This window comes from Phyllobates terribilis, unplaced genomic scaffold, assembly GCF_046119375.1.
Source record: "Phyllobates terribilis strain yellow unplaced genomic scaffold, ASM4611937v1 Scaffold_5__5_contigs__length_657084704, whole genome shotgun sequence".
Taxonomy (NCBI): Eukaryota; Metazoa; Chordata; class Amphibia; order Anura; family Dendrobatidae; genus Phyllobates; species Phyllobates terribilis.
The window spans coordinates 230,367,025-230,390,821 of NW_027362765.1; the positions used below are offsets into that span (position 1 = coordinate 230,367,025).

The 23,797-nt window shown below is 42.6% G+C and overlaps 1 long non-coding RNA gene across 1 annotated transcript; it reads right to left on the minus strand.

Moving 5' to 3' along the window:
- Positions 1-507: 507 nt before the first annotated feature.
- LOC141272811 (uncharacterized) lies at positions 508-23,179 on the minus strand. The gene is made up of 3 exons (XR_012322030.1): positions 23,054-23,179; positions 751-894; positions 508-669 (listed from the first exon to the last, which is right to left on the minus strand). It is a non-coding gene; the product is annotated as an uncharacterized lncRNA (long non-coding RNA).
- Between the last annotated feature and the right edge of the window lie 618 nt (positions 23,180-23,797).

A 23,797-nucleotide genomic window follows, 5' to 3' on the forward strand; every position in this document is an offset into this window, starting at 1 on the left:
CCATATCACAATCAGTACTAAATCTTGCTATCTTTACACCGGCCTCTGGGGCTTTATCAGAATTTAACTTCCTTTTGTTTGAATCAGAAGCTGATTCAGAAAATCCACATGTACATTAGCCTCAATGATCAGATTGACCCTTTTTTTTGTATTGACGTGTCTAATGAGCATGTGCGATGGGAGGGGACCAGGGTCAGCGGTGACATCCCCTATTGTGATTGGTGGATCCAGTATTATCAGCGGTATATTAGAGATGTTGCCTGTCATTGTAATCCTGCCTTTGCTAATCAGGAGCCTACTGTAAACTTTTCCTGAAAGGACAGGAAATATGAGTCTAAAATGGCTACAGTGGCCACTATGAAAATTACTCATTTTGTTTTTAATAAAAATTAATATAAAAAAAAGACTAAAAAAAACACCTATAACACAAAAACCTGATTTAAACAATAGGTCATGTTGTGATGATAGCTTCCCTTAAGCCCTTTTGTAATGAATCATTATCTGCAGCAGGTTTATTCTTGATTTTATTACAGGATTCCTTTATTTTACATTTAGGTTCGGGATAAGTGGCATCACATTATTTAGTGACAATGTCTGTGTTTGGGGAGGGCGTTAATGTTTCTGTAGTTCCATTTGCAGATACTGGAGCTGGCGTTGTAGTAGGAATAACTGTAGGCAGAAAAAGATAAAAATTGTAAGTTGTGTTTACTCCATGAGACTCCCAGACACATACAGTCACCATTGTATTACCTATCTTTCTGCAGGAATGCCTCCCACAATTATTAGGACAGCACTTCTTATCCTCTGCGCATTTTTCATCCTGCCCACATTCAGGGCCGCAACTCTCCAGCACACCATCCTGTGTCGGAGGGCAGTCTGCACTGTCTGATAGAGCTGGCAAGAAAAAACAAAGAGCTGCATTGCTTACCTTTGTCTCTAAACATACACTATTTAGTCCACGCTTACATTCCTCTACAGGTAAAGTTTTATGATTTCCAAAGCTAAGGAACAAGCATGTAGCAGCTGGTTACAATGACTGGTCGAAGTGTCCTTTTCAACCTCTTAGCCATAGTTGAGAGATTTCTTACTATATGTTTTTTTTGGTTGCATCAGTGTTTGGACAAAGGATGCCAACTGAAAGAACAAAGTGCCCATCATGGGGCACATACAGGTGCTTCTCCCAAAATTAGAATATCATCAAAAAGTTAATTTTTCAGTTCTTAAATACAGAAAGTGAAACTCATATATTAGATCGAGTCATTACAAACAGTGATCTATTTCAAGTGTTTATTTCTGTTAATGTTGATGATTATGGCTTACAGCCAAAGTCATTATCTCAGTAAATTAGAATAATAAACAAAAAACACCTGCAAAGGCTTCCTACGCATTTAAAAATGTCCCTTAATCTGTTTCAGTAGGCTCCACAATCATGGGGAAGACTGCTGACTTGACAGATGTCCAGAAGGCAGTCATTAATGCTCTCCACAAGGAGGGTAAGCCACAAAAGGTCATTGCTAAAGAAGCTGGCTGTTCACAGATTGCTGGATCCAAGCATATTAATGAAAAGTTGAGTGGAAGGAAAAAGTGTGGTAGAAAAAGCTGCACAAGCAACCGGGATGACCGTAGCGTTGAAAGGATTAAGAAAAGGCCATTCAAAAACTTGGGGGAGATTCACATGGAGTAGACTGCTGCTGGAGTCATTGCTTCAAGAGCCACCACACACACATGTATCCAGGACATGGGCTACAAGTGTCGCATTCCTTGTGTCAAGTCACCCATGACCAATAGACAACGAGAGGAAGATGAGACACCAGACCCAACAATGCAGACGAGCTGAAGGCCGCTATCAAAGCAACCTGGGCTTCCATAACACCTCAGCAGTGCCACAGGCTGATCGCCTCCATGCCACGCCTCATTGATGCAGTAATTGATGCAAAAGGAGCCCCGACTAAGTATTGAGTGCATTTACTGAACATACATTTCAGTAGACCAACATTTCACATTTTAAAATCATTTTTCAAGCTGGTGTGAGGCTAAGTTCACACGATGCGTTTTTGATGCTTTTTCACAGCAATTTTCCCGCCGCGAAAACGCTTGTAATAGGTCTGCCAGCTATAGCAATGTGAATCCGGATGTGCTGTGCACATGATGCGGAAATTTCCGCTCCGGATTCACATTGCAGTAAAAACCGCAGCATGACAATTGCTTGGATGTTTCCGCCGCAGCCCATTGACTTGCATTGAATCGCAGCAAACCCCCAGGTATAATATCTATACCTACGGATATGCTGCGTTTCAACGAAAGTCAATTGGCACGAAATCACGCCGGAAACGCACTGCGGGTGGTACCCAGGTTGGGAGAGGAGGACTACATCTCCTCTTAGCTGACCGCCGCTCTCGCTGATAACAGCGAGAGCGGTGTGGATGGAAGGAGCAGTAGTCTGTCTTTTCTTGAAAAAGCGGCAACTATTTTACTAAGCAGTTAGTAATGGGGGCATCTTATAGACGCCCTCCATTACTAACCTGGGCTTCACGTCAGCCGCCAAAACAAGGCTGACGTGAACCCCAACCCCACTCGCCACCGCTAAAGGGCAGTGGTAAGAGCGGAGTCTAAGCGCCAGATTTGGCACATTCTTATGGATGCGCCATTTCTGGGACAGCTGAGGGGTGATTTTAATAGCTGCAGAGGGGGCTAGTATCCATGGCCCCTACCCTGGCTATTAATATCAGCCCGCAGCTGTCTAGTTTAGCATTTGCTGGTTAGATTTTATGGGGGGATCCCACGTCAATTTTTTTCTGGGGTCTCCCTGTAATCTAGCCAGTAAAGGCTAAACAAACAGCTGTGGGCTTATATTAATAGCCAGGGAACATTATTGGCTAATGGCCCCTTCCCCGGCGGTTGGCTTTCCCTCTGCTGGTTATAAAAATGACGCGGGAGCCCACGCCATTTATTTATTTATTTTTTTAATTTTAGGCTCTGTGCCCACGATCCGGACGTAGCAGCGCTTTGGACGCATTTTCTTTGCTGCGTCCAAAACGTTCCATTCTATTGAACGCAAGTAAATCCACCTGTGTTCACTGAACCATGCGTATTTACCGCATTCTATACATTCTAGTGGTCAAATTTCTGTTGCGGAGACTAGCGACTCCGCAAGAGAATTTGACATGCTGCGGTCCTGAAAGACGTGCTGCATGTCAGTGTCCACGGGTGTTTCGCAGCCTCTGATGCACGCATAGTGGACATGGGATTTCTAGATATCCCATCCACTATGCTGTAACATTTGGACGCTGCAGATTTGACGCTGTATAAACACGCAGCGTCAAACCTGCAGGGGCTCCTGACTGTGGCCATGTACCCAAACTCACCCGCAGCATGTCCGTTTCTGTAGCAGACACGCTAGTCTCTGCTGCAGATTTTGACCGATCAACGAGATACAAATGACCGATTTGTATTGAGATACAAATATCTCAAGGGCTGTCACATTGTAGAAGGATCATCGTTATTCTCATTTTCACAATGAAAGACTAGAAGCAATGGGAGGAAACACAGATTAGATATTAGAAAAAAAATTTTGACAGGGTGATCAATGAGTGGAACAGGCTGCCATGAGAGGTGGTGAGTTCTTCAATGGACATCTTCAAACAGAGGCTGGACAGACATCTGTCTAAGATAATTTAGTGAATCCTGCTTTGAGCAGAAGGCTGGACCAGATGACCCAGGAGGTCCCTTCCAACTCTACCATTCTATGATTCTATGAAGTGTCATTATATGCTTTGGATTCACATGTACCGACAACAAAAGTGCGGCATTAGAACACCACATTTTGGACGCAACAAAAATGTGCTGCATCCAAGTGCTGCTGAGTGCAAATAGGGGGGACGTAGCTGCTAACTAACAAGCTGTGAGATGTTATTTAATGGCTAGGGACCATGTTTGCAAATGGCACCTTCCCAGGCTAAAAAGACCAGCTCACAGCAACCGCATAAATTACGTGAATATAAATGCTAATGAAGATTGGGTGAATAGGACTAGCTGACACAGAGCTCTTTTGTTTGGTGATGACAAGGTGTCAATCAGACCTTTTCATGACCAAAACTAATTTAAAGTAAAGAGTTAAATAAACACACAGTCACAGAGCCAACACTTTGTTTGAAATACAACAGACACATTCTTTAATCATTCAAATTAACTAATATACTCACCCTAGTTCTGATGGTAATCCAAGGGTTTAAGCAATGTCCTACCAAATAACTTTATTTAGCTACAAAAAGCATTAATTGATGTATAATAGCGCATCAAAAATGCCCAGCATTTCTCCTGCCAAGGAGATGCAGAAACGTTCATGAAATTTCTGCTTCAAATCCTGATCGTGCGCACATACCCTTATAAAGTATTCTAATTTACTGAGATAATGACTTTTGTGTTTTCATTGGCTGTAAGCCATAATCATCAACATTAACAGAAATAAACACTTGAAATAAATTACTCTGTTTGTAATGACTCTATATAATATATGAGTTTCACTTTTTGTATTGAAGAACCGAAATAAATTAACTTTTTGATGATATTCTAATTTTGTGAGAAGCACCTGTATATTACACCATATCATCATTTTTATGCAGATTTTCCAACTCCAAGCTGTATAATGTTGAATGCTTATTGCATGAAGCAGATCTGATGATTTGTATTTGTGTAATGAGGGAGGGTGCAACCCAAGGATATCATCACCCTTTATCAAGGTATGCAGAATTATTAGGCAGCTTGTTTTCTTCAGTCAAAATGGGCCAAAAAAGTGGTTTATCTGACTCTGAAAAGTCAAAAATTGTTATAAGTCTTACAGAGGGATGCAGCACTCTAGAAATTGCTGAGATATTGGGACCCAATCACAGAACCATCAAACATTTTGTTGGAAATAGTCCACAAAGTCGCAAGAAACGTGTTGAGAATAAAAGATGCACGTTAACTGGCAAAGATTTGAGAAGAATCAAAGATGAAATGACCAGGAAGTCATTTTCCTCCAGTGCTGCACCCTCCCTGGTGTGGCCAGAAGTACAAGGGATTCAGTGGAGATTAGCGATTCGTCTGTTTACGCATTTTTTTCCCCGGAAATTTGATTCACAGAGAAATTATTCTCCGCAAATTTAATGTTCCTTATTATGTTCTCTCAAAACATAATAAATATACGATTTGCTTTTTCATATATTACATGAATGGTGATATGATGACTGCTCCAGCATTGACTTGGATGCGCATAAGCCAATGTCCGTATTCAGATAGCAATAAAAATTTTGATGGGTGTGCTAATCTGGGAAAAACACAGATGTATATACATAAGTGTATAATGTACAAATAGCAATGCAATGATTACACGTATATAATAGCAGATTTTTCACGTCACTTGGGTCTTTGGTGGCTGAGCTTATTACCTTTTTGGACAGGCAGAACCCTCAGCAAGATTGGGACACCTGCTGTTTGTGACTCTAGACCCCCCTACGTGGTGAGCCCACCCCCCTTTGGGTATTCCAGTACGGGGAAGTGATGATGTCCGGTTTCCCTAGTGATTTCTCAACAACCTGGTACCTCACTACTAGGCCAAAGAGGTCATCTGCGTTCCGAGGGTCGCCCTGGGCAACCCAGGTCTGCACTGGCCTGGGAAGGGAGTGGATGAATCTGTCCATCACCACACGTTCGTCCATCTGGGCAGGAGTGGAAGACTGGCTGCAACCACTTTTGGACTAGATGTAACAAGTCAAACATCTGCGAGTGAGGGGGTTTATCGCCAGCATAAGCCCTGTGGTGGACTCACCGACATAGTGCTAAGTCATAATATGCTTTTTGGAGTTCCCCCCTGTCAAATATGGTGCCAGCACCTCCGCCATCCCGCCCATCCCTTACAAACACTCACAAAAAAAACATCCCTGTCATGGCTGCTTAACCCCTTAGCACATAACATGCTGGAGAGAAACTTCTGGGTTTTACATCACGGAATATAGCAATCTTTGTGATCCATATCTCCCCTTACATACGTATCGCGCTATTATATATATATACCTACATATACACATTCACTTGCTTATAATTATTGCATTTCTATTTGTAAAATATATATATATATATATATATATATATATATATATTATGGGTTTTTTCAGATTAGCAAGTAGTTATTTGGTGTTTTTCTTTATACATTGTTCTTTTAAATATCTGCTTAAGTAAAATTTGATTTATTTTATTGATATGAGTATTACTTGGTTCCTGTCACAGTATTCCTTTTGGGTGTTTTTATATCTCTGTGCCCTATAGGGACCTAATATAGATTAGTTTGGGTTACAAAAATGTTTTGAAAATGTAAGTGTCAGTATTCGTCAAGCTATAGCCACATAGTAACTGCAAAGCTAAAGAATATTTATACCGTGTTAGCCAGTGGATAGAACAATATTGGAATCTGAGAGTCCTCAGTGGTTGATACCTTTTAATGGCTAACTGAAAAGATAGTAAACATAGCAAACTTTCGAGACTACTCGGGTCTCTTCTTCAGGCTAATAAGATTATTAGCCTGAAGAAGAGACCTGAGCTGTCTCGAAAGCTTGCTATATTTACCATCTTTTCAGTTAGCCATTAAAAGGTATCAACCACTGAGGACTCTCAGATTCCAATATTATAGTAACTGCAGTAATTCTTGCCTGGCTCGGAGAACCCCTTAGAACCACAGATATACTGTTATACTACCTCAGCTTCTACAGCACCTGTCTCAGGTTGTCCACTTTTGGGGACATATAACAATATTTGCTTTCTGTAGCCTCTGTGTTGCACTGCCTTGCTGGCTGCAGAATGTGTTGACTGAGCATCCCTCAGAGAGTGTTTAGTTTTCTTATCTATCTTTTTTTAGCTACTCTGTTAATGTATGATCACAGATCCCATCAAAGGTGTATGTGCATGACAACAAAGCCTCTTAAAGCCAAAAGATGCATTTTTTTTTTCATGAAACCTAGTTGCAAAAATTACAAAAATAATTTTTAGCCATAAATACATGCGTTTAAGTAAAAACAAATGGGCACACAGGTGAACAAACCCTTTTAACAGCTTTGTCTTTTACAAACATACTTTTTTTTTTGGTCACTTTCATGCATCACTGATCTCTAAAGTCATTAAGATCAAAAGCAAACAGACTCTGACATCTTGACTGGCGTCACATGTACTTTATTGGAAAAGTAAACACACTTAAGAAAATCTCAGTGATTGTCCTCACAGTATATTTACTGCCGCTTCTATTCAAGCAGGTAATGAGAGCTGACTACATGTCAAGTTGTGCTCACTGGGTCACAGTATATATTAGTAATGTATACTGTATACTGCAGAATGCTCATCTAAATCCAACCTACAAGCAGAACGGAGTAACTATGCCCAATAGAGAGTCATAAACATGAAATGATTTCAGATAAAAAAAATCAATTTTATTGTATATGAAATATAAAAAGTAGTCAAAACAACCACTCCTCCACAAGATATAGACATATAAAATGATGGGTCATAAGTAGTGTTGAGCGATACCTTCCGATATCAGGAAATATCGGATCGGATTGGATCGGGCCGATGCCCAAAAAGTATCGGATATCGCCGATTCCGATACCGGAAACCAATGCAAGTCAATGGGACACAAATATCGGAATGAAAATAAACCCTTTCTTTCCTTGTAGGTTAATTCTACATGAAGGAAAACCACTAACTATAATGTAGAATGTATTGGGGGAGGTGGTTGCCCAAATCGATGGGAACAGTGCTCACAGTGAAACATGAAAAGCCGGCAATTCAGCAGCGGCATACACCGATACCCGACAATTTAGAACAGAAAGAATAGAGCATCACACATAGATTAGATAGATATAAACATGTCAGTCACATATATAATAAGTACAGTGATAGTGTTGATTACTGTACTTGTTATTTAGTGTTAAAATAAAGGATTTATAAAAAAAAAAAATTGGCGTGGGGTTCCCCGTAATTTTAGTCTCTAGCGGAGGTTAAGCAGACGGCTGGGGCAGATGTTTGAAGCCTGGGAAGGGGGTAATACCCACGGAGCTTCGCAGGCTACTAATATCAGCCCCCAGCTGAATACCTAGCCTTTACTAGCTATTAAAATGGGGGACCCCCAAAAAAATATGACGTGGGGTCCCCCCTATTTTAATAGCTAGCAAAGGCTAGGCAGACAGCTGGGGGCTGATATTAATAGCCCAGGAAGGGTGCCATGAATATTGGCCCCCTCCCAGGCTAGAAACACCAGCCGTCAGCCGTCCCAGAAATGGTGCATCCATAGGATGCGCCAATTCTGGCACTTAGCCTCGCTCTTCCCACTGCCCTGTAGCGGTGGCAGTGGGGTAATAGGGTTGGGGTTGATGTCAGCTTATAATGCCAGCTGACATCAAGCCCAGGTTAGTAATGGAGAGGCGTCTATAAGACACCCCCATTACTAACCCCATAGTGAAAGTTAAAAAAAACACAAACACCCAGAATAAAGTCCTTTAATTGAAATAAACACACAATTCTTTATTGTTCTAAATTAAACCATACCTACCATCACGCCCATTCCAGCTGAAGCCAACGATCTCCTGCAATAAAAGAAAAATAATAAAGCAACCTCATCCTTACCTTTCGATGGTTCCCAGGACAGCTTCAGCTCTGCTACATCGAGATGACAGGCTGGACCGCAGCAGAACGCTGTCATCCAGCCTGTCATCCCGCAGACACTGAGAAGCGCAGGCATGCTTACGCTCCTCAGTGTCTGGCTGTGACGGCATAAAGATGAGCCGAGGTCATGTCCAATGAACTCGGCTCACCTCATGCACGTCACTGACAGTGTGGGAGAATTCTCCTGCACTCAGCGCTTCAGCGTGAGAATTTTCCCACGCTGTCAGTGACGTGAATGAGGTGAGGTCATGTCCAATGAACTCAGCTCACCTCATGCACGTCACTGACAGCGTGAGAGAATTCTCCTGCGCATGCGGTGAGCGTGAGAGACTCGGCTCATCTGGATGCCGTCACAGCCTGACACTGAGGAGTGCAAGCATGCCTGCGCTTCTCAGTGTCTGCGGGATGACAGGCTGGATGGCAGCTTTCTGCTGCGGTCCAGCCTGTCATCTCGATGTAGCAGAGCTGAAGCTGTCCTGGGAACCATCGAAAGGTAAGGATGATGTTGGTTTATTATTTTTCTTTTATTGCAGGAGATCGTTGGCTTCAGCTGGAATGGGCGTGATGGTAAGTATGGTTTAATTTAGAACAATAAAGAATTGTGTGTTTATTTCAATTAAAGGACTTTATTCTGGGTGTTGTGTTTTTTTTTAAATACTTTACTAGAAATTCATGGCGGTCATGTCTAATATTGTCATGACCCCATGAATTTCGGGCTTAGGGCCAGCTGATAATGCCAAGCTGGCCCTAACCCCTTTATTACCCAGTGAGCCACCGCACCAGGGCCCTGGATGAGTTGGGTACAGCGCCAGAAGATGGCACTTCTATTAACGCGCCATTTTCTGGGGTGGCTGCGGACTGCAATTTGCAGCAGGGGAGGGGGGGGCCAGAAAGCTTGGGCCCCCTTGCGCTGCAGATTCCAGCCCCCAGCTGCCTAGTTGTACCTGGCTGGACACAAAAATAAGGCGAAGCCCCACGTATTTTTTTTTTTTTAATGATTTCATGAAATTCATGAAATAATTTTAAAAAAAGGGCTTCCCTATATTGTTGTGTCCGGCCAGGTACAAATAGGCAGCTGGTGGTTGGGGGCACCCTGTTCCTGCCTGCTGTACCTGGCTGGATACAAATATAGGGCGAAGCCCCACATAATTTTTTTTTTTAATTATTACATGAATTTCCTGAAATCATTTTAAAAAAATTGATGTGGGGCTTCGCACTATATTTGTGTCCAGCCAGGTACAGCAGGCAGGAACGGGCTGCCCCCAACCACCAGCTGCCTATTTGTACCTGGTGCTGTGGCTCACTGGGTAATAAAGGGGTTAGGGCCAGCTTGGTATTATCAGCTGGCCCTAAGCCCGAAATTCATGGGGTCACGCCAATATGACATGGTAGGGATATCTGAGACGTGGCTGGACGAGAGCCATGACTGGGCAGTTAATTTACAGGGCTATAGTCTGTTCAGAAATGACCGTACAAACAAGCGAGGGGGGGGGGGGGTCGGGTGTTTATATGTAAAATCATCCTTAAAACCTGTCTTGCGGGAGGATATATGTGAATCTAATGAAAATGTGGGTGGAGATAAGGGGAGGGGGAAAAAATAATAAATTACTGATAGGGGTTTGTTATAAGTCTCCAAAAATGATGGAAGTAGCGGAGAATATCCTTGTAAAGCAAATAGATGAAGCAGCGACTCAAGGAGAAGTCATTATTATGGGAGACTTCAACTACCCTGAAATACATTGGGGGACAGAAACATGTAGTTCAAGCAAAGGAAATAGGTTTTTGACTACTATGAGAGACAATTACCTTTCACAACTGGTTCAGGACCCAACAAAAAGGGGGGCACTGCTAGACCTAATATTAACCAATAGACCAGACCGCATATCAAATATACGAGTTGGGGGTCACTTGGGTAATAGTGATCACAAAATAATACGTTTTCATGTAACCTTTAATAAGATGTGTAGTAGAGGGGTTACAAGGACACTAAACTTCAGGAAGGCAAATTTCCAACGGTTAAGAGATAATCTTAGTGCAATAAACTGGGACGATATCCTGAGACATAAAGCTACACAAAGCAAATTGGAGACATTTATTAACATCCTGAATAGGACCTGTGCACAATATATACCCTTTGGGAATAAACATGCTAGAAATAGGAGGAAACCACTATGGCTAAATAGAGCTGTAAGGGGCGCAATAAGTGACAAAAAGAAAGCATTTAGAGAACTAAAGCAAGTAGGTAGTGATGAGGCATTAAATAAATATAGAAAATTAAATAAATTATGTAAAAAACAAATCAAGGCAGCAAAGATTGAGGCAGAGAGAATCATTGCCAGAGAAAGTAAAAATAACCCCAAAATAGTAAAAAACTAAAAAATTATAGTGTTGGCCCCCTTAAAAATAGTCTGGGTGAAATGGTGGATGAGGATGAGGAAAAAGCCAATATGCTAAATGATTTTTTTTCAACCGTATTTACAAAAGAAAATCGCATGACGGAAAACATGATCAGTGATAACAAAAATTCTCCAGTAAATGTCACTTGCTTAACCCAGCAGGAAGTACGGTGGCGTCTAAAAACCACTAAAGTTGACAAATCCCCGGGCCCGGATGGGATACACCAGCGAGTACTGCAGGAATTAAGTAATGTCATAGATAGACCATTATTTTTAAACTTTAAAGATTCCATAATAACAGGGTCTGTACCACAGGACTGGCGTATAGCAAATGTGGTGCCAATATTCAAAAAGGGGACAAAAACTGAACTTGGAAATTATAGGCCGGTAAGCTTAACCTCTACTGTGGGTAAAATCTTGGAGGGTTTCCTAAGAGATGCTATGATAGAGTATCTGAAGAAGAATAACCTCATGACCCAATATCAACATGGGTTTACGAGGGACCGTTCCTGTCAAACTAATCTGATCAGTTTTTATGAGGAGGCAAGTTCTGGACTGGACCAAGGAAATGCAGTGGATGTTGTGTATATGGACTTTTCAAAAGCTTTTGATACGGTTCCACACAAAAGGTTGATACATAAAATGAGAACAATGGGGATAGGGGAAAATATATGTATGTGGGTTAAGAATTGGCTCAGTGATAGGAAACAAAGGGTGGTTATTAATGGAAAACACTCAGACTGGGTCTCAGTTAACAGTGGGGTACCACAGGGGTCAGTATTGGGCCCCCTTCTTTTTAACATATTTATTAATGACCTTGTAGGGGGCATACAGAATAATATTTCAATATTTGCAGATGACACTAAACTCTGCAGGGTAATCAATACAGAGGAGGACAATTTTATATTACAGGAGGATCTATGTAAACTAGAAGCTTGGGCTGATAAATGGCAAATGAGCTTTAATGGGGATAAATGTAAGGTAATGCACTTGGGCAGAGGAAATAAAATGTATAATTATATGCTTAATTGTAAAACACTGGGCAAAACTGTAACTGAAAAAGACCTGGGTGTATTGGTGGACGACAAGCTCACGTTTAGTGGCCAGTGTCAGGATGCTGCTGCAAAGGCAAATAAAATAATGGGATGCATTAAAAGAGGCATAGATGCTCATGAGGAGAACATAATTTTACCTCTATACAAGTCATTAATGCGACCATACTTAGAATACTGTGTACAGTTCTGGTCTCCGGTGTATAAGAAAGACATAGCTGAACTAGAGCGGGTGCAGAGAAGAGCGACCAAGGTTATTAAAGGACTGGGGGGTCTGCAATACCAAGACAGGTTATTACACTTGGGGTTATTTACTGTGGAAAAAAGAAGGCTTAGGGGTGATCTTATTACTATGTACAAGTATATGAGGGGACAGTACAAAGACCTTTCTACTGATCTTTTTACTCTGAGGCCAGAGACGGGGACAAGGGGCATCTTCTACGTCTGGAGGAAAGAAGGTTTAATCATAATCACAGACGGGGATTCTTTACTGTAAGAGCAGTGAGACTATGGAACTCTCTGCCGCATGATGTTGTAATGAGTGATTCACTGTTAAAATTTAAGAAGGGCGTGGATGCCTTTCTTGAAAAGTATAATATTACAGGTTATAAATACTAGATTCCTTGATAGGGCGTTGATCCAGGGAACTAGTCTGATTGTCGTATGGACTCGGGAAGGAATTTTTTTCCCCAATGTGGAGCTTAGTGTTTGCCACATGGTTTTTTTTTGCCTTCCTCTGGATCAACAAGTTAGGCTATGGGTTGAACTAGATGGACTTAGTCTTCCTTCAACCTTAAAACTATGTTACTATTAGACATGACTGCCATGAATTTCTAGTAAAGTATTTTAAAAAAACACAACACCCAGAATAAAGTCCTTTAATTGAAATAAACACACAATTCTTTATTGTTCTAAATTAAACCATACCTACCATCACGCCCATTCCAGCTGAAGCCAACGATCTCCTGCAATAAAAGAAAAATAATAAACCAACATCATCCTTACCTTTCGATGGTTCCCAGGACAGCTCCAGCTCTGCTACATCGAGATGACAGACTGGATCGCAGCAGAAAGCTGCCATCCAGCCTGTCATGCCGCAGGCAGACACTGAGAAGCGCAGGCATGCTTGCGCTCCTCAGTGTCAGGCTGTGACGGCTTCCAGATGAGCCGAGTCTCTCACGCTCACCGCATGCGCAGGAGAATTCTCCCACGCTGTTAGTGACGTGCATGAGGTGAGCTGAGTTCATTGTCGGCTCATCTGGATGCCGTCACAGCCTGACACTGAGGAGCTCAAGCATGCCTGCGCTTCTCAGTGTCTGCTTGCGGCATGACAGGCTGGATGGCAGCTTTCTGCTGTGATCCAGCCCAGGGCCGGCTCCAGGTTTTTCTGGGCCCCGGGCGAAAGATTCTCAGTGGCCCCTTTAACACATACCACGATTCATGATGCAGAGATACCGCAGAGAAATATATATATATATAGTACAATGCAAAGATTTCACTTCTTACATTACATGAGCGATATCTATTGTAAATTCCACAATAGCTCAGAAACCGGTGAATCGCTCCACACAGAATACTGGCCCCCATATAAGGCTCCATACGGAATACTGGCCCCCATATAAGGCTCCATACGGAATACTGGCCCCCATATAAGGCTCCATACGGAATACTGGCCCCCATATAAGGCTCCATACGGAATACTGGCCCCCATATAAGGCTCCATACGGAATACTGGCCCCCATATAAGACCCCATACGGAATACTGGCCCCCATATAAGGCTCCATACGGACTACTGGCCCCCATATAAGGCTCCATACAGAATACTGGCCCCCATATAAGGCTCCATACGGAATACTGGCCCCCATATAAGGCTCCATACGGAATACTGGCCCCCATATAAGGCTCCATACGGAATAATGGCCCCCATATAAGGCTCCATACGGAATACTGGCCCCCATATAAGGCTCCATACAGAATACTGGCCCCCATATAAGGCTCCATACGGAATACTGGCCCCCATATAACGCTTCATACGGAATACTGGCCCCCATATAAGGCCCCATACGGAATACTGGCCCCCATATAAGGCCCCATAAGGAATACTGGCCCCCATATAAGGCCCCATACGGAATACTGGCCCCCATATAAGGCCCCATACGGAATACTGGCCCCCATCTAAGGCTCCATGCGGAATACTGGCCCCCATATAAGGCTCCATACAGAATACTGGCCCCCATATAAGGCTCCATACGGAATACTGGCCCCCATATAAGGCTCCATACGGAATACTGGCCCCATATAAGGCTCCATACGGAATAATGGCCCCCATATAAGGCTCCATACGGAATACTGGCCCCCATATAAGGCTCCATACAGAATACTGGCCCCCATATAAGGCTCCATACGGAATACTGGCCCCCATATAACGCTTCATACGGAATACTGGCCCCCATATAAGGCCCCATACGGAATACTGGCCCCCATATAAGGCCCCATAAGGAATACTGACCCCCATATAAGGCCCCATACGGAATACTGGCCCCCATATAAGGCCCCATACGGAATACTGGCCCCCATATAAGGCTCCATGCGGAATACTGGCCCCCATATAAGGCTCCATACGGAATACAGGCCCCCATATAAGGCTCCATACGGAATACTGGCCCCCATATAAGGCTCCATACGGAATACTGGCCTCCATATAAGGCTCCATACGGAATACTGCCCCCCATATAAGGCTCCATACAGGATACTGGTACCCATATAACGCTCCATACAGGATACTGGTCCCCTTATAAAGCTCCATACAGGATACTGGCCCCCATATAACGCTCCATACAGGATACTGGTCCCCTTATAAAACTCCATACAGGATACTGGTCCCCTTATAACGCTCCATACAGGATACCGGTCCCCTTATAACGCTGCATGCAGGCTGTTACCCCCCACATAATGCCCCATACAGGCTGTCCCCCCCTTATAATGCTCCATGCAGGCTGTCCCCCCCTTATAATGCTCCATGCAGGCTGTTACCCCCCACATAATGCCCCATACAGGCTGCCCCCCCTCCTTATAATGCTCCATGCAGGCTGCCCCCCCCCTTTATAATGCCCCATGCAGGCTGTTCCCCACCTTATAATGCCCCATGCAGGATGTCCCCCCTTCTCTTTATACTGCCTCATGCCTCCATACATTAAAAAAAAAAAATCAAATACTCACCTCCCTTCTCCTCACCTGCTACCAGCTGCCAGCTGCTCGGGTCCGAACTCCAGCGTTGTCGGCGTCTTCCCGCTCAGCGCTCCCTGTGACGGCACTCGGGAGGGCGCGGTGTAAAGACATCACCGCACCCTCTGACCTGACACGTCACAGGAAGCGCAGAGCAGGAAGACAGCGGATCTGCGGAGGCACGGGGAGAGGTAAGTATCCTGCTGCCGGGGCCCTGAGCAAGCGGCGGAGAAAGGCGGGCGCTGACACCGCTCTCCTCCGCCCATAGCCCAGCGGGGTGCGCGACCGCCAGTGGGCCCCTCTGCCTGCTCAGGGCCCCGGCATTTGCCCGGGTGCGCCGGGTGCTGATGCCGGCCCTGATCCAGCCTATCATGTGAATGTAGCAGATCTGGAGCTGTCCTGGGAACCATGGAAAGGTAAGGATGATTTTGGTTTATTATTTTTCTTTTATTGCAGGAGATCGTTGGCTTCAGCTGGAATGGGCGCGACGGTAGGTATGGTTTAATTTAGAACAATAAAGAATTGTGTGTTTATTTCAATTAAAGGACTTTATTCTGGGTGTTTGTGTTTTTTTTAACTTTGACTATGGGGTTAGTAATGGGGGTGTCTTATAGACGCCTCTCCATTACTAACCTGGGCTTGATGTCAGCTGGCATCATAAGCTGACATCAACCCCAGCCCTATTACCCCACTGCCACCGCTACAGGGCAGTGGGAAGAGCGAGGCTAAGTGCCAGAATTGGCGCATCCTCTGCGGCGGCTGACGGCTGGTTTTTCTAGCCTGGGAGGGGGCCAATATTCATGGCACCCTTCCTGGGCTATTAATATCAGCCCCCAGCTGTCTGCCTAGCCTTTGCTAGCTATTAAAATAGGGGGGACCCCACGTCATTTTTTTGGGGGTCCCCCATTTTAATAGCTAGTAAAGGCTAGGTATTCAGCTGGGGGCTGATATTAGTAGCCTGCGAAGCTCCGTGGGTATTACCCCCTTCCCAGGCTTCAAACATCTGCCCCAGCCGTCTGCTTAACCTCCGCTAGAGACTAAAATTACGGGGAACCCCACGCCAATTTTTTTTTTTAATAAATCCTTTATTTTAACACTAAATGACAAGTACAGTAACCAACACTGTCACTGTACTTATTATATATCTGACTGACATGTTTTTATCTATCTAATCTATGTTTGATGCTCTATCTTTCTGTTCTAAATTGTCGGGTAACGCTGCTGAATTGCCGGCCGGCTTTTTTAAAGAGACGGTGCATGAAAACACTATTATTTTTTTAAATAAATCCTTTAACACTAAATGACAAGTACAGAAACCAACACTGTCACTGTACTTCTTATATATGTGACTGACATGTTTCTATCTATCTAATCTATGTGTGAAGCTCTATTCTTTCTGTTCTAAATTGTCGGGTACCGGTATATGCTGCTGATGAATTGCCGGCTTTTCATGTTTCACTGTGAGCACTGTTCCCATCGATTTGGGCAACCACTTTAATGCCACAACCACCATGGCTGTGGCATTAACGTCTTAAATAAATATTAATTCCTGCTATTCCATTTAATTGTAATGTAAGGGAGATAATGTAATGTCAGCGGCGCTTGAGCAGGAGAATTCTCCCACGCTGGGATGGCATTCTGATGACAGGCTGGATCGCAGCTGAGCACTGCCATCCAGCTTGTCATCCTTCAGAGACACTGCAGAGTGCAGGCATTATGGGAACTTCCGATTCCGGTATTCGATATTGTAAAAGTATCGGAACTCGGTATCGGAACTCCGATACAGCGAATATCGGTCGATACCCGATATTTCAGTATCGGAATGCTCAACACTAGTCATAAGTGAAGACAACGCAAGATGGGGGACAACCAATTAGGTCCATACAGGGGTGAGAAAATCAGTAACAGTCAGAGCCACTAACAATGTAGACTACAGACACCAAAGAACAATAGTTACATGTGTGCTAACCCAGTCTATGAGAGGGGGGGTCCCTACACACTGGGCACGAAGTCCAAAGATTCTCCAGAGGTAATCACGTATGTACTGATATCACCTAGAGAGGAAAAGTAACGCTACATGAAAAGTGCGTCATAACTCATCCATTACCATCAGGACCAGTGTCTCCCTGAAGCCCCGACGAATGTTTCGCGTAAGCTTCCTCTGGGGGCGCTGTGGTAAAGTACTGTATGTGAAGGGATACCTTTTAATACAGGACTCGCAGGTGTTAAGTGTATCCGCCATGATTGTGGCGCGTCCGGCATATGCTCATCTAAAGGTAGCACAGTATTTATGCCATGGAAATTTGGTTGCAACATAAAGTGGCTATTATATTATTTACCCACTACAGAGTACAGAAAAATTAAAGGGCTATTCCATTTTCAGTAAATAATGCTTATTCACTGTATGATGAAAAGCAATTTAGTTTTCTAATACAGGCAGTTCCCGGGTCACGAACCAGATACGTTCTGTAGCTTTGTTTGCAACTCGAATATGTTTGTAAATTGGAACTGAACCAGGAAAAAACAAACAAAAACAACTAATGCCTCATTGCTGCCCACCATTCGGACCTCTTCTTTTCACTGTTGAGCTCCGCGTTTCCAGCTTCTTAATTATAGACCAGGACTTACGGCTACGTCCAAGCCCCGGAGGTTACAATGTCGCACCGTCGGCAGAAAGAAGAGGACCGGACGGCAAGCAGTGGAGTGCAGGAGAGGTGAGTATTTCTTTTTTTTAACCAATATAAGTCAATGTACTATACCCAAAAGCCTATTACCAAGGGATGGCATGAATACTGTATATATTACTCCCAGCACTCGTGTGATATTACCTGTTTGGCTGCAGTGCTCACTTGGCATAACAATGTCACACTAACGCTGGCAGACCCAGTGTGAGAGGTGAGTATAAGGTTTTTTATATGTTACACAGGGACTCCTGCTTTTAGGAACCTGCTGTCCAAGGAGTGAACATGCACCAAAGCACCTGTGTGTTGGTTGCTCACATGAACTATCACATGATTTATCAAAATGGATCATGTCACATGGCACATGATACATCAGGTACCAGGGAGGGCCACACCTTCTAAACTGCCCAGGACCCTGGCTACTCTGGTCTCGACAACTAAACCTAGGCAGACTGCGTAGCCAGTAATAATCTTTAATAAGGGAACAACACATATTTTCAACAGGTTTATTACTACGGCTTAAAGGGGTTGTACACTCAGAGAATATCTTCATGCAAAGGATCCCCTGAGTAAAGCCGAATTCACATGTCTGTTTTTGTGATGGACGACATATGGAACACATGTAATCCTTGTGCTGTCCTTTCGCATCATGGACCCATTTCTTAGAAATGAGTTTTGTCTGTGAATTGAACGAAACTCGGAAATGTCTCATTTATTTATTTTAGGTGAAAACAGCCACAGACTATAATGTGTCCGTGTGCTACTTGTTTAAAGGACAAATAGCCCAGGTATGAGAAAACCGGAAGTGTAAAGTTTTTTTCTCGTACCTTATAAGTAGGAACCAATTTTGATCAGATTTTCAGCAGTGTTTGGTCAGGGGGTTAGTTTTTACCATCAGAGATTCATGAGGTTTTTAAGTATGCAAAAAAAAAAACAACCAAACCTGATCTGTGATTATACACAGATCAACACCTGAGCTCTGCTAGATCTGCAGCAGAGAAAACTGACTATCTTAACTGCTGCACACAGTAAACTAAGTGATACATCACTGTAATCAGGGTCTCTGTCCCTACACCATGCTACTGTCAGATTACATAGCAAAAGCCTGTTGACAGATTCTCTTTAACTGAATTTGTGACTTTCTAGCAGGAAAAGTCGCACGTTTTTCAAAATGTCACAAAAACTGTTCCAAAATAACTTGCGCTCATTAAATCCCTCAAGGGAAACTGGAATAGAGTTGAGCCAAATTTTGCAACTTTTTAAAAAAGTTGTGTTTGATGAATTTGTCTAAACCATCTGTAAAAGCCACACTGACATAAAAATCTAAAAACTAACTAAACCACAAAAACCCAACCTAAAAAAGGTGCAAATCATTTGATAAATGTGTTGCAAATCAAAAAGTCTCTAATTATCAGATATTCACTCCAAACAAATAGTGGAAATACAATGATGAATCGAGCCCTGGCATTGCAAATGATCGACCCTATAGTCTATAACCCATATGTGTTCTATTCATAAAAAGCAAGGGAAGAGAACACATGGACATTTTACCTGCAGCGCCACCACAAGGTAAAACAAAGTATTGAAATAAATGCTGAATAAAATAAACAGCTATAAGGGTCCGTGCCCATGATGCATTTTTCAAGCATTTATGCTGCGGAGTTTTTGCAGCGTAAACGCTTGGGAAATGCTTGGTAATCCGTCACCCATGGTCCCCAATGATATTCTGCACTTTCAATGCCCATGCTGCGGAATTTTCCGCAGCGTTTATGATGTGCGGAAAAATCCGCAGCATGTCCATTATTTGTGCATTTACACATGCGGAATTGCCATCTACAATGCATTAGAAAACGCATGGCAATTCTGCGTTTTTCTGGGCAAGCATATGCAGAAATGAAGAGGAAATTTTCTGCTTCATTTCTTCATCGTGGGCACATAACCTTATAGTAATGCACAGTGGGGCTCGATCCTCCACTTTCCTTGCCTACCAGATAAGGATCTTACACAGGGAACCCATCAATCCAACTACAATTATCCCAGGGAGAAAAAGGGTGAGCCATGTGTATTTGTGCCGGCAATGTCTGCTAACAATATTATGATCTACAGATAATAATAATCTTCATTTTGATATAGCGCTAACATGTTCTGCAGTGCTTTACATACATTATCACCACTGTCCCCATTGGGGCTCACAATCTAGATTCCCTATCAGTATTTCTTTGGAGAGTGGGAGGAAAGCGGAGAACACAGAGGAAGCCCACACAAACACGGGGAGAACATACAAACTCCTTGCAGATGTTGTCCTTGGTGGGATTTGAACCCAGGACCCCAGAGATGCAAGAATGCTAACCAGTGAGCCACCGTGCTGCCCTACAGATAGACAGAATCTACATTACTGATATCTAGGTTGAGTGTTAGTTGCTTCCCGGTGTAATTATGAAAACCAGCTCCCACCCCCCAATAGTACCCTCATCTGCAGTGTGTAACATCATCTCAGCAAGTCAGTGGAATCCGTGTTCTTATTTGAAGTCTTACTAGGAATCACCTATTAGTGTTAGTATTATGTCTATGAACTTCAATCATTTTCCCTGTAAAACGATCCTAAACGTTAGATATGTGATATAATCCCATAGTGGATCATTATATCAGCTATACTTTATCAGGTCTACTTCTTAGCAATGCATTTCTGAACAACTTTAAGGATATCAACATGGTGGTACAAAGAGTAACTGTTTACATTTTTTTACAAAATTTTTTAGTATGTGTGGAAAAAACTTTTTGTAATGTTTCTCATTAGAGAAATCTGACTCTTTTTCCTCGTAGACTTATCATTAATTCTCAAAAATCTGTCTTCAGTGAATACAGGTATTCCCATTACTGAGATAGGAGATGGCAGTTGGTGCTCATAAAGTTCTATGGAGAATGGTTACTGTCGTTTCAGGAGAAGTTGCAGCAGAGCACCTGTGTGTTCGTCTACCTCCTCCTCCCCCTCTCCTTCAAAAGAATTTTAAAAGCACCAACTGTCATCTCCCATCTCACTAATATGAACATTGGTCTTTATTGAATAAAGATCAATACCTAAAATGTATTTTCTAAATGTCTATCTTTATATCCTAACCACTTTTGCTTGCTTTATTACACAATACCCTACACTTCTCCCTATCCAGCTTCCTGTGACATTTTATTTAAGATCAGTTTCATATGTGATGTCACGGGAGGCTGGGGCTGCACTCTCACCCCGCAGCGTCCATCGCCCCACCTGGAACAGGATATCACCAAAGTGGGCATTTTTATTTTTTTTTGTTTAAATAATTTTTATTAATGTTTAAATCATTTTTATTAAAGCATTTTTTTAAGTCTATTTTGCTTGTGGCTGCTTTGCCATTATTTGTGCCTAACTAATTCAAAGTATCACACACTTTTCATAAATTCGGCATATCTTTTAACATAACAGGTGTTTCTCAAAAGTTTACTCCAGCTCCAATTTACTCCAATTCAACAAGAAGTCAAGTTTTTTGCAACTTTTTAAAAAGGTGCACTTCATAAATTATACTTAATTTGCATAGATAGCCACGCCCAGTTTCCCACCCACATGTGAGAAGTTGTCAAGAGCGGCGTAAAATTGCAAAAAGTTACACTTCTTGGTGTGAAAGCGGCGTAAGAAAAACTTTGCTTCTTTTTGACACCAAAAAACTGTGATAAAAGCCTTGATAAAATGTTTACCTGGGAAAAAATATACATATCCCAAAGGGATGGAAGAGGGAGAATTTCTGTTCGGAGTGCACACATCAACTCTTATGGCCAGATTATGAATTTACAGCTGGTATAGGGCCCGCGGTTCCTCACCATTTTTAAGATCTACCTGCTATCAGTAAATAGAAATATTCTTTTATTTACCAGGTTGAAACACTGTTGAGAATAGTTCTATTCAAAGACAGTAAGCAGAGAGAGTGACCACAGGGAGAGGAAAAACAAACACATAGTATACTAGTAAGACTCACAACACTCAAAGGTATATGCCATTAGTGGTGTAATTGTGGGGGTTGGGGATATGGCATCCATGGGTGGGAGGGAGTTACAGTGAGTCTAGAAAGCTAGTGCTCCATCTGCTGATCAGCAGCGGGTCCTCTCAGCACTTCAGAGTGACTTGACCTAAGGGCTTATTTACAAGTGCATCTCACTAAATTAGAATATCATCAAAAAGTTAATTTATTTCAGTTCTTCAATACAAAAAGTGAAACTCATATATTATATAGAGTCATTACAAACAGAGTGATCTATTTCAAGTGTTTATTTCTGTTAATGTTGATGATTATGGCTTACAGCCAATGAAAACACAAAAGTCATTACTGAGATAACATGTCAATTTCTCTTGCGAGAACGCTGAATTTTTATTTGCAGAATATTGCCTTAGAGTTGCATTAGATTCGGAAAATCCGTAGGTAAAAAAACATCTATTCATTTTTAGGTGTGTTTCCGCTGTGGAATTGCACTAAAAACACAAGTGTAATCCACACATGACCGTATCAATAAACTATTGTCAAAACCAAATACCAGGAGGTATCAAAAACAAACCAGCTTCATTTCAAACATGATATAAAAAAAAAGAGCAAAAAAAAACCACATGTAAAAAAACGCACTCAAAAATATAATGGAAAAAAAGAAAATAACCTAATTTTAGGCATGTTAGGCTATGGGTTGAACTAGATGGACTTAGTCTTCCTTCAACCTTAAAAACTATGTTATTATGTAATTTAGCTAATAGGTGCAGAAATGCTGCAGAAAATCTGCAACGTCAAAAACTCAACAAAAGCTCATTGTGGGAACATAGCCTTACTGATTGAGATTTAACTATCGAGCTACAGCTGCAATCAAAAGGAAAAAACTGAGACATATGTGAACTCCAGATGTCACTTGGTTCAGTATGAAACATCCGTGTAGCCCCAGTGTTCGCCTGAGATTAACGTCCTAGAGACAGATCCTGCGCTAATGCTTCTATTTCCCGGGACTCACCTGGTGCCTGTGCTGTCCTCTTCTGCACACACACGGAGAGAAGCAGGAGGAGTGTCACACACTTGATGGTTTTCATCCTGTAGTGTCGCAGTATCTGCCTCTGACAAAATCTAATCTTTACCAGGTCAGGCAAGCTTATTAATAGTTAGTCTCCCCCTCCCACCTGCCCAAGCACCATCCATCATCCTCATTATCATGCCAGAGAATGTAAAGCGGGGGTGGGGAACCTTTTTTCTGCCAGGGGCCATTTGGATTTTTATACAATCACTCATGGTCCATATAAAATTGTCAACTTGAAATTTATCCTGCTAAATTTGGTCAAACATTTAATTACTTCACCCTTAATGTGATGGCTGGAGCCGCTTCTGTTTGGTGCGACGTGTGGTGTTAGGTGGTGTTTATGATGTTGCTTCTCGCAACTGCTTTTCCAGATTTGGAAAAGAATCGACTGTTTGCAATGAATTTTGAAAAGAACTCGCAGCAGTAAGTTCTGAACACAGGTTCAAATTACACTATGTCTCCTCACAGTGGGAAATCACTGCTCACATTACATTTATAGAACTCCAGCAGTGGGGGGTCTGTAGTATACACAACACATAGGAGACACCAAGGCTGCTGTATATACATCACATAGGAGAGCTGTAGTATATAGATCACATAGGAGACACTGAGGCTGCTGTATGTACATCATATAGGAGATACTCGGGCTGCAGCATATACATCACATAGAATATACACAGGAGA